This window comes from Indicator indicator, chromosome 12 (genome assembly GCF_027791375.1).
Source record: "Indicator indicator isolate 239-I01 chromosome 12, UM_Iind_1.1, whole genome shotgun sequence".
NCBI lineage: Eukaryota > Metazoa > Chordata > Aves > Piciformes > Indicatoridae > Indicator > Indicator indicator.
The window spans coordinates 19,122,271-19,140,042 of NC_072021.1; positions in this window are offsets into that span (position 1 = coordinate 19,122,271).

Genomic DNA, 17,772 nt, shown 5'->3' on the forward strand with positions numbered 1-17,772 from the left:
TATTTCTGCAAATGCTCACAGAGCAAATAACTTGTACTTGAATGTACAGGTACTTTGAAATAATGGTTATTTCCCTATAAAGAGTTTTATGCAAGGGGAAGAAAAAGTTAATAAAATATGCTATGAATTGTCCATACAAAATAAAACCACACTTATCCATGTTAATGATGCCTATGAATATCAAAACTATGCAAACATATCTCCTGAGTGAGAGAGCAGATAAACCGAACGCATGCTCCTAATCTTATCCAGTATAAGTTTTCTAGCCTTCCTCTAGTTCCATGTTATTAAAGGATGTCTCCATCTCATGTGGATTTATTTACATGTTGTTAGTTCCCTTTGCTAATCCAGGGAAGAATTAAAAGATAGCTACTATTAGTACTTATGTTTGGAAAGAAAACTTCTCCTGAAGATAAAGGCAAGGCAATGCAAGGATCTCCTGCTTGCGTTTGAGGCTCAAGGTTGAATCTAAGGTTCAGGAGGTATCAGACTAGTTCTTGTCCAACAAGCTAAATAAAGAGCAAGCTCCATTTTTGGCTCCTCAGTTGGGTGATACGCACAGCTAGCAACCTGAAGAGTGAACTCTGTTTCTTTCACTTGGTAATAATATCATCATGTGCCATGAGGGGTCCTATGGAAAGCTGGACACTGCTTAAGACTAATATTATCACATCTCTTATCTGTTTGCACACATTTCAAGTTCCTAAAGATTATTTCTGCTTGTTAAGAGTGAAAGTGCTCAGTGAATTGAGAGTTAAAGTACCTAGTATATTTAATTTTAAACACAGACATCATTTCTCAGAGACTGTTGAAAGAACAATCTTACTTCTGACAAGAATGTTACAAGCCCTTTGTGTATTTTTATTTTTGTGGGCTTGATTTTTTGGGTTTTTTGGTTTTTCTAAATAATTTATTTGTCTGTTTGCTTTGTTTTTTTAAGTTTACCATAATGACAACAAAACAACAATTAGAAAGTCCATCCTTACACTCTGATTTCCTGGTGGAATATGTTCATGACAATCAGAAAGCTAACAAAACTCTTGACAGAGAAACAAGGCAATGCTTGTGAGCTAGTGAGTATCATGGAGATAGGCCAGACATGCAGACGTGTCCTGCAGCCTAAAAACAGGTATAGGAAAATAAGAGGGTAGGATAGAGACAAGTGTGACCTCTGTTATATCCCATTACTGCACCACAGAGCTGCTTTGAAAAACAGATGCTATCATCTTCCAGGAGCATGTACTTGTGCTTAAGGGGGAGCTGTGAGGCAGCAGGAGTCCTGGATTTCTGTTCACACTTTTTCATACCTCTTTTATTTTTCCCTCCCCCAAAATCTAGACTGTCACAGCTTGAGGCCTGCCCTACAAGTAGATCTAGCCTATGTACAGCTCCATTTTGAATGGTCTTTGCTGGAGTACAAATATCTGTTATTCCTTCCTATCAATCAAAGGATGGGTTTACTTCATGAAAGGCATCTTTCTATTGACTTCTGTTGGCACAGTTTCAGTTACAAGAGTGGAAATAGAGCAGACATCTGACTGGCAAATATGAACTGGTAGAAGTTCCTTAGGTAAAGGGAATCCAAATCCTTCTGTGACTGGAACAGATTTCTGTAGTCAGTGCTGCTTACAGGAATGCTTTGCCAATGTAATGCATGGGAATCCCGGTCTTAAGGAAGTAATAATACAGATAAACTCTACATCTACACAAGGTAGTTTATTTATATCTGAGTTAAGGATGTGTTGTTTTCTTGTTCAAGAGGGAAGAAGAAAAAGAGAGATCTTGCTTTGTGCTACACACTACAGTACTGGTGGAAGGGAAGACTATTTATATGAAAACCTATTTCTTCTTTGAGTAAAGAAGGTAGAGCCTGAGAAGACTGGGGAAGGCGAACTGATGTTATTGCTTTAGTACGAGTCTGAGTAGCTGCCAAACATTTTTATATTGATGTGCAGGCAATGTAGTAGCTGGGCTTTGAGCCTAAAACCTGTAACAGCCAGACCACTCAACCCTCAGAGATAGTGTCAATTCAATAGGCCAGTGTGTACCCATGCAATCTCTGTTTGAAACAGCAAAGACAATTATCTACATTTCACAACATGTAGTTTAAACTTGCAATTAATCTTATGCTTTGTAGGTTTCTTTTGGTTTTGTCTTTGGGGGATTTTGGGGGGGACCTTAGGGGGGAGTTTGGTTGTTTTGTAGGTTTTTTGGGTTTTTTTTGCATTGGTTGGCTGGTGTTTGGGGTTGGTTTTTTTTAGTTGTTTGTTGCCTTTTGTTTTATTTAATTGGTTGGTTTTGGGGGATTTTTTTTTTGTTTTGTTTTGCTTTAATTTGCTTTCCATTTCTCTTCACAGAGAAAAAGCTAAGCTGGACACTCACTATGCAACCTTGATGAAGCTTGGACTCCACAGTGAACATGTGGCCATCTCTCATTTCTGCAGAAAAGCCACATGTTCATGATCTGCCTATTTTAGTAGTGCCATTTGTGTCACATTTGTGGGTCTTGTTGTATGAGTTGTCTCTGGCACATGAGAGACACTGATGAGAAGCCACTGGACATCACAGCCAGTGCCCAGCTGTGGCTGCATGGCAGAGGAGGCTCAGAAGGACAGGAGTGTCTACAGCTTCCTGCAGACATCCGTGCTGTGAATGTAAAACCAGGCTTCAGTGAGCCATGGAGACAGATGCAGAAGAGGATTAAAAGAGGCAGAGAAGGTCAGTAAGATAACTCTATACAATTTCTTCCTAACAGAGATGAATACTGGGGGCCTGAGGAAGTAATAATGAAAACTGCTTCTTTATATGTATAACAAAAAAAAAAAAAAACCAAAAAACAAACCACCAACAACAAAAAAACCCACAAAAACCAAACAACAAAAATCAACCAAGCAACAACGAACCAACCAAATAAATAAATCAATTGGGGGAAAAAAAACAACCCAAAACCTTCTCCTGGGGGACAGTGAAGTTACTGGCCAAATTATCTAAGCTTGAGAGCAGACCTTTGTACCAGAAAAATATTGGCATTAATATTCTGCCTATTCTCATAGATATTCTCAGGAGGAGCTATACATTAGCTTATCAGGTTGGTGAGAAACTGTCTTCATAACCATAGCCATAAGTAGCATCTCTACAGAGAATTTACAAGAGAGCAGCTGTGGTCATCTTCTAATTCATCTTCTTTACCCATGCATTTTTTTTTTTTATTTAGCTAACAATGAGTACATAATATATACACCTTATTATATGAAATATCAGGGTTCTATTGTGAGTAAGATAATATCTCTCATTTCCCATGGTTACCTGTGATACTGAACCAATAAAGTACTGTGCATTGCTCTTCTTAGATTTCAAACCTGACCTAGGTTTTAGTTTCATTAACATTTGTGTCAATTTGACTGCATTGATAAAAACAGAGATTAATGTGTCCTCTCCAAAATGGAAAAAGGTGCATGATGGTTAAGTTGCATACAAAATATTCCATAATTTAATATTTCCAAGGAGTCGAAAAAACAAACAAACAAACAAAACCCAACCAACCAAACGAAAAAACCCACCACAAAGCCAAGAAGAGGAGCTCTACAGACCACAAAATACAAAGCACAAGAACTGCTGAGCACGGTATCCTTCAGGAAATTATGAAAGTCCTAATATCTTGGGCAGAAATGCAAAGAAGGCTTGAGCAATCATGTTGTCTGCCATTGCACCAATAAGCCTGCACATTACCTGTACCTCAATGAATCATGCAAGGCATGACAAAGAAAACAGAACAACACTGCCAAAGGAAAAAAAAAAAGTTAAGCACTCCATTTGCTTATCAACAGCTCTGCATAATTGTGTCTCCTCAAACGTGATTAACATGGTCTCTTCTCTGTGGAGTAATGCAAAGGCAAATGCTGCCATCTGGTTTTGCTGAAGGCAGGCTTGATCTAAGGCCTAAGCCTAATGGTTGCTAAAGTCTGCAGGAGCTTTTCCTCTTGTTTCAGTAGAGGCTATTCCTTCTCATTGGACTTTGAGCACCTGACTAAAATGTATAAGATAGGAATATAGTCATCTTAGACTTCCTCTATATTTTACAGAAAAGGAGATTGATGCTACCCACCTGAAATCTAAATGACCTCTGAAATTTCCTATATTTCTCCATTGATTTCCTATCCCTTTCCATTCATTTTAATGACTGTAGGGTGGTTATATCCCTAAACTGGCTAGCTCAGTTACATACCAAAAGTTGTATGTCCCTTATGCTAAACTTTGCCTGAATCAACATGCTTTATCTGAATACCTGTTTTTCTAGGAGAAACCATGTCTTGATTCTTTTTGAGCAAACTTCTGTTCTTTCAAACCCACTGCTTCTGTAGAGATAAAATTTAGAAATCCCAGATCATTTAGGTTAAAAAAAAAAAAAAAAAGGTTTTATATTTGCACCTACAGGTACCCTGAATAGACATAATTCAAGAATGGTGTTGGTTAAGTAAACATGCTTTCAACAGTAAGAAGCATTTACAATCTGAAACAGTGTATTCTGTACTGGTTTTCTTTCCCTAATGACAGCATTAAAAAGGTAAAAAAAAAAAAAAAGACAGCTCTTATTCTAACACAGAATGTGTACCCAGAAATCAGTGGAAAATACTGTGTACATGGAACTAAGTGGCCAACTGTTATGCTGAGACAACTAATGTAATGAAGAAATGCCAACCAGTCACAGTAAAACTGTTTTTTCCTTCTCTTTCTCATTTACTGCATATTTTCACACTGCCTGCCCCACTCAGATTAAAATGACTTAAATGACTTGGGTGAATGGCAGCTGGAGTTAGCAGAGCTCACAAAGTCTCCAGTGAGATTGCTGCTCTGCATTTTACTTCTGTTAACAAAATTAGATATGAGTTGCCTGTGTTTCCTCAAAAGGCTTGTTTCTTGTATACAGGGCTTCCCAGAGAATATAAAAGCAAGACAGTTCTTTTCAATAATTGTTTCATAAGTGATAAATTACACAAATTTCTTTAGACTGTGAATCACTGAATAATTCATCCAGAGGATAATGATGTATGCCTCAATAAAAAATGTTCAGCATAATTACAATTTTATTCACAAGCCACTTAGCTCATGCTAACTGAAGGTATTTTGTTGTGTTGTTTTTTCCCAGTTACTTTGCTCTTCTATACTATGTCAATTCTAAACTTTGCTGCCTACCATTATAACTGCAAAATTCATGTGAAAATTCTGGTTCTGGTTCACTGGATTCCTCTGTAGCATAACAACGACTGTGAATAAAATGTTTTTTCTCAGATCTTGATTTTGTTCTTATTCTTTTCTTAAACAAGAGCTCCTAACATCCTCACTGAGCAAAGCCTGAAGTTGTGATGGTGTTGAAATTCATGTTGGAGCTAGATGAAAACAAACAAGAACATTGCTCTCTATTGTTCTTAGGTTACTACATGAGAGCATTCATGTGGCACCTAGAAGTCCCACATATGGATTCTCTGTGCTAGGCCCTCAAAGAGCTGAGAACATAGAGATAGTGCCTGCTGTGAGCTTCTCATGAATCAAAATCCTAAAGGAGTGGCTGTTGACAGAACACCAGTCACATGTAATGTGACTGCACCACTGGCAGCTAAGTACAACAGAGGCCTGTCTGATAAAATAATTTTCAAGAAAATATGGCAACTTTGCAAAACAATAGTAGTAGCAGTAGCGTGAAGTGCCTGATTTGCCTTGTCTAGGGCTAACAGCTCTAAAGTGCCTGCTTTATCTGGCATTTTTTCATAAACACAAAATGTCCATAAGAAATGTCAATGGTGCCTTTGTTCTACTCAGCCTGTGGGTACAGTGGAGTGTGAGCACAAAGTTCCTCAGAGTGATCCAGGCTTCCTATTCTTCATCACAGAGCAGTTGCCTAAAACTCAATGGCTATGCTTGTGTTAGTAAAACATACGGTGCCAGAGGATAGACTCGACATGACTGGCGACACTATTAAATTGCTAGGCTAGTTTCTGTCATGGTATTAGTGTGGTGTGGTCCTATTTGTCTCACCCAAAAGTTAGCACAAATGAGAAGTCTTTTTCAAAAGGCTGGTCAGATGCTACCTCCCTTTTTTGCAGGCTAAGAGATTTCAGCTGGACTGACACAAGTCATAGCATACTATGTGGCCTCAGGGCTATATTCCTATAGCCGTGGCTACTAGATTCATGCCTGTTTCACCTTAAAGTTCTTCCACAACTAAGGAGATCCTAAATCTTCAGAAGAGAGTTAGTTTGAGAAAAAAAAAAAAAGCTGTCATTAGCAGGTTAAAAGTAGAAGCAGTTAATCTGCCCTCTCCAGAGACACATAGTTTGTATGCTAAGTGTATTAACAAAAATAAAACCTCTCAAGAGAGATTCCATGGGAGCTATGCTGAGCTGAAGGTTTTGTAAAGAAATGACTTCCCAACAACCCAAAGGATAGGGCACAGGTGTCCAGAAGGCAAAACTGATTTTCACCCATTTTGAATATGGGGGAGTTTGAACTCAAGGTGTTCAAGAGGTTATGTATTTTATATCAGAAAAACAAAACAAATAAAACAAAACCCCAAAACACACACATTAAAAAAAATCAAACAACCAAACAACCAAAACAAAAAACAATGTACTCCACCATTACTAGGTTAGTGTGTGAGTATCACTAAGATGTAGTCTCCTGAAAAAAGAGTACTTTTGCTGGAAACTTTATCCAGATTATTTCATAGTCTTGACTAAATAGGAAATCCATCTGTCAAATTAAATCTTGTATCTCACACCTTCCCTTGTCTCGCTATATGACCCTGACCTTTATGATGAGAGTGCTCTCAGGAGATGTGGGCTGAAATCCTGAAGCAGAGCAAGGTCACACTCTGCATGTGCTCTACCCTGAATAGTAATCTCCATAGTACAAGTAGTAACTTCCTCTGCCCATTTTTTCTTTTTATTTTTTATATTAAGTGTGGTCATTTCTATCAATATCTAATCAGAGGTGGTGTCTTGGTGTAGAATTCCTCTGACTGAGTCTGAATTGCAACAGAGTATTATAGTGCCAAAGTTGAGTGGTTTTGAATGTGTGTGCTTGTGAGTGAAGACATGAGGATTGTTCAGGCCCACTAGAGAGGCACCAGGGGGTTTGATGTGCACCAAGGATGAGATTATGTTGGATATTAGGCTGTCTGGAAGGTAAGTGTGTGCATCATTCTTAAATTAAGTATCTAGATTTCTCAGAACTTAGCCACAGGACATATCTAAAGATATGTCAGTGAAGACTGTGATGTTTAGTAACACTAAGTTTTGTATGAACTACCTCAGGCATGTCTTGAAAATCTATATCTGAATAAATTGAATACATTGAACATATTCCATTCAATGAATAGTGTGTGAATGGTTTTAATTTCCTGTTTGAGGGCAGCTATTTAGTTTAGTAAGCAAGCTCCAAAATAATTTCCTTTGGCTGGTTTCTAAGTCACAAACTGACACTGGACTTGAATGTTTCTGGACAACTGATGACACCTTTTTGTCTCTGAGCTGATGTTTTGCTTTTTTGTGTTAATTTATAATTTTAAATCTTTGAAATCCTTGCAGACACAGACTTACACCAGAACAAAGAAATGATAGCATAATACAGGTAAAACCCAGCAATAAAACATATTTGGATTCCATGCTGCATGATTTTTCAGATATCATTTCAGTGACTGCAGCAGAGGTAATCACTGAAACACATGTGTAGTCACATTATCTTTTTTAGGATTTTATCTACTTGTTCGGTATCTCAGGACATAAGTAGTATGTCTGTGACGAGTCGACCTGAAAGCATCTTGCACCTTTGCTGTTTATTTCAGTTATTTGTAATAACGTCTTGAAAATAGTCCTCTTGTGAATAAAAGATGGAGGACAATAAATATTTCCAAAAATTATCAAGATGAGAGGGTGGGTGGGGACAGCACAGTGTAAGGAGAAGTAAAGTAGGATTGAGAAAGGGGAAATCTGATCTGTTTTCAACAGGCAAACACAACTTGCATGAGAAGGCTCTCACATACAACATTTAACACAATATAAAATAACATTATTTAAATAAACCTTATCAGACATTACATCTTTGAAATTTTATTTCAGGGTTAGTCTTGAATATCCCTAAGGTATTGTCTTACTTTCAAAATGTTATTTCAATTAGTTGAATATCATTCTTTACAGGATTCAGGTCAAACGAGAGGCAAAACTAAATCCAAACCAAACAATATGTGTCTGCAATAAATTTCTGTTCCTGAATTATTCATACATAATGGCATAGGTGACTCTTCAAGCATTTTGAATTAACTGGAATTGATTTCTCACTTTTTTATGCCTAGTTGTACAAGCTTTTTTGTACTTTTACTTCTCTTTAACAAATAAAGTATTGATTCAACTCCACTGAACATGTTTTATTTAAACTTTGCCCTTTGTCAGCAACTTAGTCCTCTACCCAGAATTCTCTTCTTTGACTTTCCATTGTCTCTTGATCTGGAAGGTGAAATACACTGTATAGATTCCTTGGTATGGCATAACATATAAAATACCTTCCAAATTTGCTGGGAAGAGTTACAATACAAAGCAAACAGCACACACTTTGAAGTACTTAGTACTCCTTTTCTGGGGAGAAATACAACAGCTTCAAAGTTGAATAAATAGACATATAAGTTACAGCTATTTTCTTTCTGATTTTTATTTTTCCCCCCTTTGGATTCTTATTTCAGTCTAAAAATAAGATGACATCTTGAACTCAGATGTTATCTCATACTCCACTCCCAATCCTCAACAAGACCAGGAGAAAATAATGTGGGAAAGTTCACAGACTGAGAAAAAGGCTCAGAGATTACTTACCACTTACCATCAAGGGCAAAATGGACTTTAGTTGGGGAAAATTAGCATAACTTTCTAGCAATTTAAATAGAGTTGGATGCTAAGAAACAGACAACCACTAAAATAATCCTTCCCCTTACATGATTTGCCCCAGTCTTAACCCTTTGATCTCAACACCTCTCCTCCTGCCAACATCTGGGCATGGACACCTCAATAAAGCTGCAATAGAGGCATAATTACCTGATTTTAGACCTAAAGACAAGTAAGGAAACAACAAAACACCACATTGACAGTAACAAGAAGTACCTTTTCTTCACATGCAAGCCCTTTTCCTTGTAGCAAGCACAGCTATAGAGCATTACTTATAAACAACTCTCAATAACTGACATGTTCTATTTGTACGTCCCTTAGTGACAGTCAAAAAGGTGTCAGTCTTTACTGAATGATGGTAGATTATCTTCAACAGAATCAGTTTGAAAGAACTAGGCTTGTCTGAGTCACAAGATTATTCTCATCATAATAAAGTCATATAAAATGATGTATGCGTGAAGTGGAAGCACATTTTAATTATTATAATACTATATATATATAACTTCAGTGTATTTACATAGAAATGTAATAAAATTCTAGAGGTAGACATTATTCAGTATTAAAAAAGGAAAAGAAAAAGTAAAGAAAAAAAGAAGAAAAGAAAAAGAAAAAGAAAAAAGAAAAAAAAAGAAAAGAAAAAGAAAAAGGAAAAGAAAAAGAAAAAGAAAAAGAAAAAGAAAAAGAAAAAGAAAAAGAAAAAGAAAAAGAAAAAGAAAAAGAAAAAGAAAAAGAAAAAGAAAAAGAAAAACAAAAACAAAAAGAAAAAGAAAAAGAAAAAGAAAAAGAAAAAGAAAAAGAAAAAGAAAAAGAAAAAAAAAGATAAAGAAAAGAAAAAGAAGAAAAAAAAGAAACAGAAAAAGAAAACTTTATTTTACCATTTCCTTTAGAAAAGCAGACAAGGTCTGGTAGCAGAAGACACTAGATCTCATGTTGGCCCTAGTGGATTATGAATCAGAGATCAAATTATGATTCAGGAAGATTATTTTTTGTGGTCTCAGTTCCAGACTTGTGAATTTTCTTAAAATGGACTTAAAGCAAGCAAGGAATTGAGCAATCCTTTCTTAGTCTTCACAAATAAATAAATGTATAGCATACATGAACTTTAACAAGTTTAACTGTAGTAAATACCACAAATTTGTATGTGTCTTCTCAGTATGGTTGTTTTAATGGAGTCTTAAGAACTCTTGAAATTGGCCTTTTAATGTAAATTTCTCTTCAGTAAAACCTAGTGTAGTCTTATGAAATTTCTGCTGTAAATTTCTGAATTTTCAGTACAGGGGATCTTTGTTCAGCTGTTTAAAAGTGAAATGGAAATAATGAGAGATTTGATTTCAGTAGCTGACAGAGTTGTGCAGCATTGTGGTGGTGTTAGGTCATAGGAGGGACTTGATGATCTCAGAGATCTATTCCAGGCTCAATAGTTCTGTGAGTCTGTGATTTTTTTTTTTTCCTTTCTTAAATATGTTATCACAGAGGTGCTATGTCCCTGATTGGTTCAAGTTGGCCAACAATGGGACCATCTTGGAGCTAGCTGGAACTGTGAGATATAGGGGAACTTTTGGTTATTTCTGAAATAAGTCACGCCTGTAGTCCCCCCTGCTACCAACATCTTGTTACAATTAGTTTGTGATCCATGAATGAGGAAGTGTGGGTAAGAGCTGTGCCTTTAACTTCACACTGTGAAGAAAGTGTGTATTGCACCAGACACCTCCAACCACTTCTATTAAATACAGTTAGGGATCAATAGTAAACTTGTCTTGTACATCACCCAATATGTCTAAAACTGCAAAGCCCTCCATACTGTGATTCCTGACATAAAAGCTGGCAGCAGCACAGAAAAGCTTGCACCCATACTACTCATCTAACTCTCTAGACAGGGTGGCCTTGCCTGTGTTCTTCACTGGAAATGCTAATACCTACATTATGCCCAGGAATTATCTGGGAGTGTTGCCAAAATCATGCCAGGGTCTGTTCCATGACTTTAACAACACAGATGGTTGAATTCCAGTGTTTGGAATTGCTCCTTGCTTGTTTCCCCATCTAAGGAGTTGCCTTGGAGTGCAATCTGATCTTCCACCGTATTTAGTTATTATGTTAATAATAACATGCTCTTATTGCTTTGGTGTGTGGGAGTGCTGTTTTTCATCATTTAGAAGCAAATATGCACTTACAAAAGTATTTGACCTAGCCTTAATAGATTGGAGTTCTTCCCATTAAGCATCTGCAATATCTGAAATGAGGAGACCTAATTGTCTAACAGAGGAGTTTGTCACCTGGATGCAGAAAGAACTTGGATTCCTGATTTAGTGTGGATGACTACACTTGCCTGTACTAGACAATGCTGTGATGTCCAGTGTGCTACTGACTGTATTCATATGGCCTTTGCCATCTATGTGTTGTGTGATGACTACATCCAAGACACCACACAATGATTCAGTCAGATCTTGCACCTAAGTACTGTCATAGGAGAAACATAATTACATCTAATTTTGGCAGTCATGGAAAGGGTCCCAAATATGTCACCTTCTTTTTACCAGTGCTGCACAGAGACAGGCTTTTAGGTGAGCCTTTTTTTAATCATTACCTGATACAGAAAATATTCAAAATTCTGTTTGCTTCTTTTTGTAGTTATAAGCCTTTATCAAACAAACCATAATCAATTTAAGCATCTTATAATTTATTTTACAGAAAAGTAATATTTCTAGTCATTGAATAATTTATTTTATAGAAAAGTAATATTTCTAGTCATTGAAATCCCCCTTCTTAGAACTCTGTACCTGGTGAGATGGGAGTTGTTTGGAGAAGAGCTTTATCTGGCTTCACTATTATGCACATTCAGCTGCTATCTTGACATTAGCTCCCTGCCAGCATTTCTCACCTGCCTCACAGAGGTGTTATGTGATGTAATTAGTTTTATTATTATTGTAATTACCATGAAACCAAGCTGACAAAATGAGACTGGTTCCTCAGGCTTTTCCCATCATTTTTTGCTGAGCTTTATGTTTATTTTAGCAGTTAAAATTTTCTCCTGTACTAGTTACCCAGTCTCACCACCTCTTGCTTTTTGCTTTTATGTAATTTGGCCATGGTGGTAATAAAGCCACACTGACATATCCTACTGTATAATTTTCTGCATCTGGCTTGAAAATAAAAGTCACTAATGAAATGCTGTTACTATTGGGACCCTCCTCCCATTTTAGGTAAAGAGGGAACAAATATTTTTTTTATTTTTTTCCCCAAGGAAATCGAGCACAACATTCATACACTTCACACTCACAAAGCCTGGAGAATGCAGATGATAATGATGCTTTGATTCAGGTTCTCTGGTTCTGTCCCAGATTCACAGAGAATTTAGATGTTGCCACACTGAGCGTTGCAATGTTAGCAACGACAAGTTTGCCTCCAGGAGACAAATTTCAGTCCCCAGTTGCACTGGTTCACTGTGCTAGAAATGAACATGTGTAGGTGTTTCACACAGGAGTGGCAAAAGGCAGCATGCTGAGCCAGTCTGTGCCTGTCTTAAGTTAGGACTATGTTTGAATTGCTTCTCTTACAGACACACATGGGAAACAAACTGAAGTGCTTCTGCAAAATTTTCCTTTACACCTCGGAATGTGTACTTGTAGTAGTATAGACACTTGTGTATTCACCAAGAGAACAGTGTTGTTGGCTAAATTCCATATTCAAGGATTCAAAGACTCAAATGCACCATTCTTACATCCCAGAACAGTGCTGCAACTGTTATCTCTAAGTCAGGCTTCCTAAAATCAGCCGGGTTATTTACTGAGAGCTAGTCCTCATTTTATTTAATTATCAAAGGAAAAGAGAAGGAAGAAGGGAATTGTGAAGGGATACTGTTTACAACTGCAGTCAGGTATTTGCTAGTAATATCTTGGCAGAAAGGCAAAGCAAAATGAAATGCTTCAATAATGATGCTGGAAACAAACAGTTTGAAAATACCATTTTTTTTTTTTTTTTTACAATTTTACATAGAACAATCTCTCTTGAGCCTGAAGTATATTTTCTGCTAGTTCAACTCTTTCAAGTAATTGTGCATGTATTCCTAATAACCCTTCATTTATCTATTTATTTTAAATCTTGTTAAAATATTCTTAAATATAAACATTGCTTATTACTTATTTTTAAATTTAGAAGATACATTGGATACATTATTTGCATTCATCATAAATTGAAATGTACTATGAAATAAATATGTATTTACCATTAAAGAGTATCTTTAAGTTTTGTGTACAACAAATTATTGATCTATCACCAAAATTGTCCTTTATTCCTGTTAATCTGCACTGTGCAGATTACTGTGCAGTAATTTTGAGTGCAGCATTTAATGATCTTGTGAAATTTGAAAACCAGTTTGAGGAAAACCAAATAAACCTTATTATTCCCTCACATTTCTTTACATTTTTGCTAATGGAGGTGAGAACACTGTAGGTGTTAACTACTAAGATGCTATTCTAACTACTGAAAGACTTACTTTTGCAGGTGCAACTGTGCCAGTGAAGAGCCTTTCACCACAGCTTTCTATAGTTCCTTGTCACTTCCTCCCTGCCAGCATGTCCCTTTGATCTCTTTTTATCATGTGCTTGAAAAGTAGCCACCAAAATTGCCTCACTCTCCATGAGCTGAGTAACAAAGATATGCTATTTTTAAACTCATCTGTAAACTTTTTACTAAACTGGCTTAAATCAGGCTCTGAGCCAGAGGGTCAGGAGGGCTGGTAATCATTCAGAGTGGAGCAGGTATGTTGTGAATGGCAATTTCTACAAATGGCATACTATGGCTAGTACAGGGCAAAAGAAAAGAGCCTGAAATGTTCTGTCTGCAGCTGTCTCATGAATGAACAAACAAACAAAAAACAACCCCAACTACCTGGAGTTGTACTCCTTACTCAGAACTAACCTTCACTTTCTTTTGTTGTAGGTGAAAAGTATTTCTCTTTCATCTAATCCTTGGGAATTTACAGGAGACTACACTGAACTAGGCATCCTTTTTTAAATTAAGGGAATGCTGAGTAGGAGGTTGCAAAATTGGCAGAAGAAGGAAGCTGCTTGTCTAACAGCAAGGCTTGAGAAGAGACTCTCTTTTGATATATCTCAGGCTCTGAACTCATTAGCATGATCCTTGGTAAACTTTTCTGACCCATTTTTCACTTTGCACAGGACTGGCACAATGGCATCTCTCATTATATCACATCAAATGAGTCTCACTGACACGAACTAGGTACCGGCTTGTTAAGGAAAAGACAATAAAGGCAAAATTCTCCCAGCAGATCTGCATGACAGGTCTCAATTACTGATACAGTGCTCTCTAAAATGTGTAGTCTTGTCTTTGACATGCAGTCAGAGACACACAATACCAGAGGCAAGAGATTTTTCTTGAAAAAAATGAGTTTGCCAAATTGCACAAACAAATCTATTTTAAAGACTTTCCTTTTAGATATTTTTTTAATACTCTTCAAATTGAATATCTTAATAACAAAATTAATCATTGTTTAATTACAAGAAACAAGAAATCACATATTCCTTCTTCCCCTAGCAGTGTATAGGAGAGTGAGAAGATCAATATTTGGACAAATACATGCAAACTCAGCTGGGTGCTTGGAGACCAGGAAGGATCCTACAGATTATATGAACTGTGGATTAACCCTGATCTCACCACAAAGCAATACACTGAGAAAAAAAAATGTGATTTCACTGATGGACTGGCAACCAATGCGGTGCTCTAAGAAACGTGCCCACGCGAAGGATCAAAATCTTCAACTTAAAAAAACATAAATCAAACCAAATCATGGGCAGCTGTAAGTCTCTGAAGGAGCAGCCCCAGAAATGCTCTGAAATCAGGTCTTCTGTTTTGTGTCCTTAAAAATCAATGCACAAAGATTACATTGAGTCACAGTACAAAATGATGGGAAAATCCCACCTGGTTTTGGGGGTAAGGCTGTGTCAGAAGTTTTTCTTTGAGAATCCTTCTGCCTCTCAGGGAGGTAAGTTTTCTTTTTTTTCTGTAAGGAGAAATAGGACAACTCGAGAATTGTAATCTGTTTGCATGGTAAATAAAGATGGTAAGTGAAATGAGGTGGAAAGGATTGTTGTAGGCACTGCTCTTCTGGAGTTGCTCTTGGGAAAATCTCTGAGATTATTTCTGTGTTAGATCTCTGGAAATCCTGTAGACAAAGAAGCAAGGCTCCCTGTAAGACCAAAAGCTGACAGGAGGGAGTGTCCAAAGCAAATTATACATTTCCATGGAAAAATAAATATTTTTTTCAGTTAATAATGGAATCAATCTACACTACATTGATGAGGTTGAGAGAGGCTTCAGTCTAGACAAAACACAAGTATGATGAGCTCATTTTGCACATTTGCTGTACCTAAGAGCAATTTTTTCTTTTATCAAACCTCTGCTCTTACACCTACTGCCTGTATGACATCTCCTTAACAAGTTCAGTTTTCACTTTGATAATCAGTTTCCTATCAGTGTCATTACTGGAAGTAAAACTTTCAATGTATTCTTTCTACATGTAATTTATTTTCAGACTGTAGTTTGATGAGAACAAACACATCTTTCTCTTAGGGAAGACAAAGCTTTAGCTGTTAAAATTTGATATGGGTAAATTGCAATGATTTACTAGACCCAAGATGACGTGAAATATGCAACTTAATCTAGACAACATTTTCTTGTAATTCAAATCAATCCCTAGCAGTAAGAAGTGAGTGCTCCCCACATGCTTCATCTCTCTGCAATCTCCCATACCCAATATCCCTGTTGCTTACAGGGGTGGGGTGTTATGAGCTTATTAGGAATACTCTGCTTTTCTCCAAAACTTATGAATACAAAACCAGAAAAAAAGCATGGCTCATTAGGAGATAAATCAGTTATCTATTTATGGAACTGGCCTCACCTAAGTAATTCAGAAGTGCTCTAGAATCAAATATGTCCTTGGATCTTGCCCTTGATGTCAATGCAATGAAGAACAGACTATATCTGAGTCATCCTAGACATTCTTTATGCAAGATGTTAAAATGCAATGGGAATATTTGTCATTAAGAAAAAAATACATTAAGAAATCTTATTAAAAGAAAATTTCTTTATGATCAGTTCCATACGTAAACAACTGTTGAATGATCAAGAAGAGTGTAAAAGTATTGATCATGAGGGGTATAAAAGTATTTTTATTTTTCACATCAATCAGTATTTCGAATTTTAGCTTAATTCCCAAAGTTGTTATCCAACTTCAGTGCAAGGTACAGATTTGTGGCTCAAGTTGTACCACATTTCTACAATGCCCATGAAAGAGAGTAGAAAATTTCCCTCTGATGAAAAGGCTAAGAACATCATTACAAGACTTCAGAGAATCCACATGGGGGATGAAGGGGGAGAAGCATGAGTAATTAAGTTTCATTAATTCCACCCCGACTGAATGATCAGTTTATGACCTTGTTTTATTCCTGCTCATTTCTCATGATCCCAGCATGACTCCTCTTCTTCAGGAATCACAGCTTCCTAGGCAAAATATGAATTGGATTTTTACCACTGCAAAAATATATATTTACTTCTATTTATAGAAGGAGAAACCTTCTAAAGCACTTTCAAGTGTTCTGTATTCATCTGGTACAGGTGGAGATACTCACTGGCTTATTGTGACACACTGGTCACTTTTAAAACCCTTTTTCATTAAACATTTTTTTGAGTGATGTGCAAAAAAGAGCACGAAACTAGTAACTTCATGTCAGTTAAAAAACTTTGTTCTAAAACTGAAATAAAGTTATTTGAAAAATCTTTTTCACAGACATTTCCCTGATGTCAACATAACAGGAACCAGCAGCTCTATATGTCATTGCATCAAGGATAGCTTTTGTCCTACTGTTTCTTACACCACTCTGTGCCAGAGGACCATCTCCTCCATGCCATGTACCCCAATCACAAATACAGCCCAGGCAGAGAATTGATTGAGAGCAGCCCTGAGGAGAAGGTTGTGAGGTGATAGCTAACAAGAAGCTCAACATGACCCAGCAACTTGAGCTCACAGCCCAGAAAACAATCACATCCTGGGCTGCAACAAAAGAAGCATGAACAGCAGATAGGGGGAGATGATTCTGCTCCTTCTACTCTTTTTGTGTGAGATCCCCCTTTGGAATACCGTGTTTAGCCCCTAGGCCTCAACATAAAGACATGGGTCTGTTGCAGTGAGTCCAGAGGAGGGTCACAAAATGATCAGAGGACTGCACACCTCTCTTATGAAAAAAAAACCTGGGTTGGCATTGTTCAGCCTGGAGGAGAGATGTCTTCCAGGATACATTATAGCAGCCTTCCAGTACCTAAAGGGGGCCCACAAGAAGTCTGGAGAGGAAGTTTATACAAGGGCTTGTAGTGATAGGACTTTAAATTTAAAGAGAGTCGACTTAGATTAGTTGTAAGGAAGACATTCTTTACTGTGAGGGTGGTGAGGCACTGGACCAGGTTGCCCAGAGATATTGTAGACATACCCTCATTGTAAGTGTTCATGACCAGCCTTTGAGCAACCTGGTCTAGTGGAAGGTGTCCTTGCCTGTGGTAACAGCGGTTGGAAATCAGTGATCTTTAAGATTCCTTCCAACCCAAACCATCCTATGATTCTATGATCCACTTTCTCCTTTTCTTTCAGATCCATAACACAGATTTTGTTTTACTCTGCTACAAGATATTTGGATGTGAGGGTCTGCCAGAGTGAGAGACATGGGGAGGCTGGGAGGAGAGAAAGGCATTACAGCAGGACAGAAAAGTCAAAGGTGTGTGTTAATTACTGTGAAGATGTCAGGCACTGTTTGTGGAGCATTTTCACTCCAGGTCA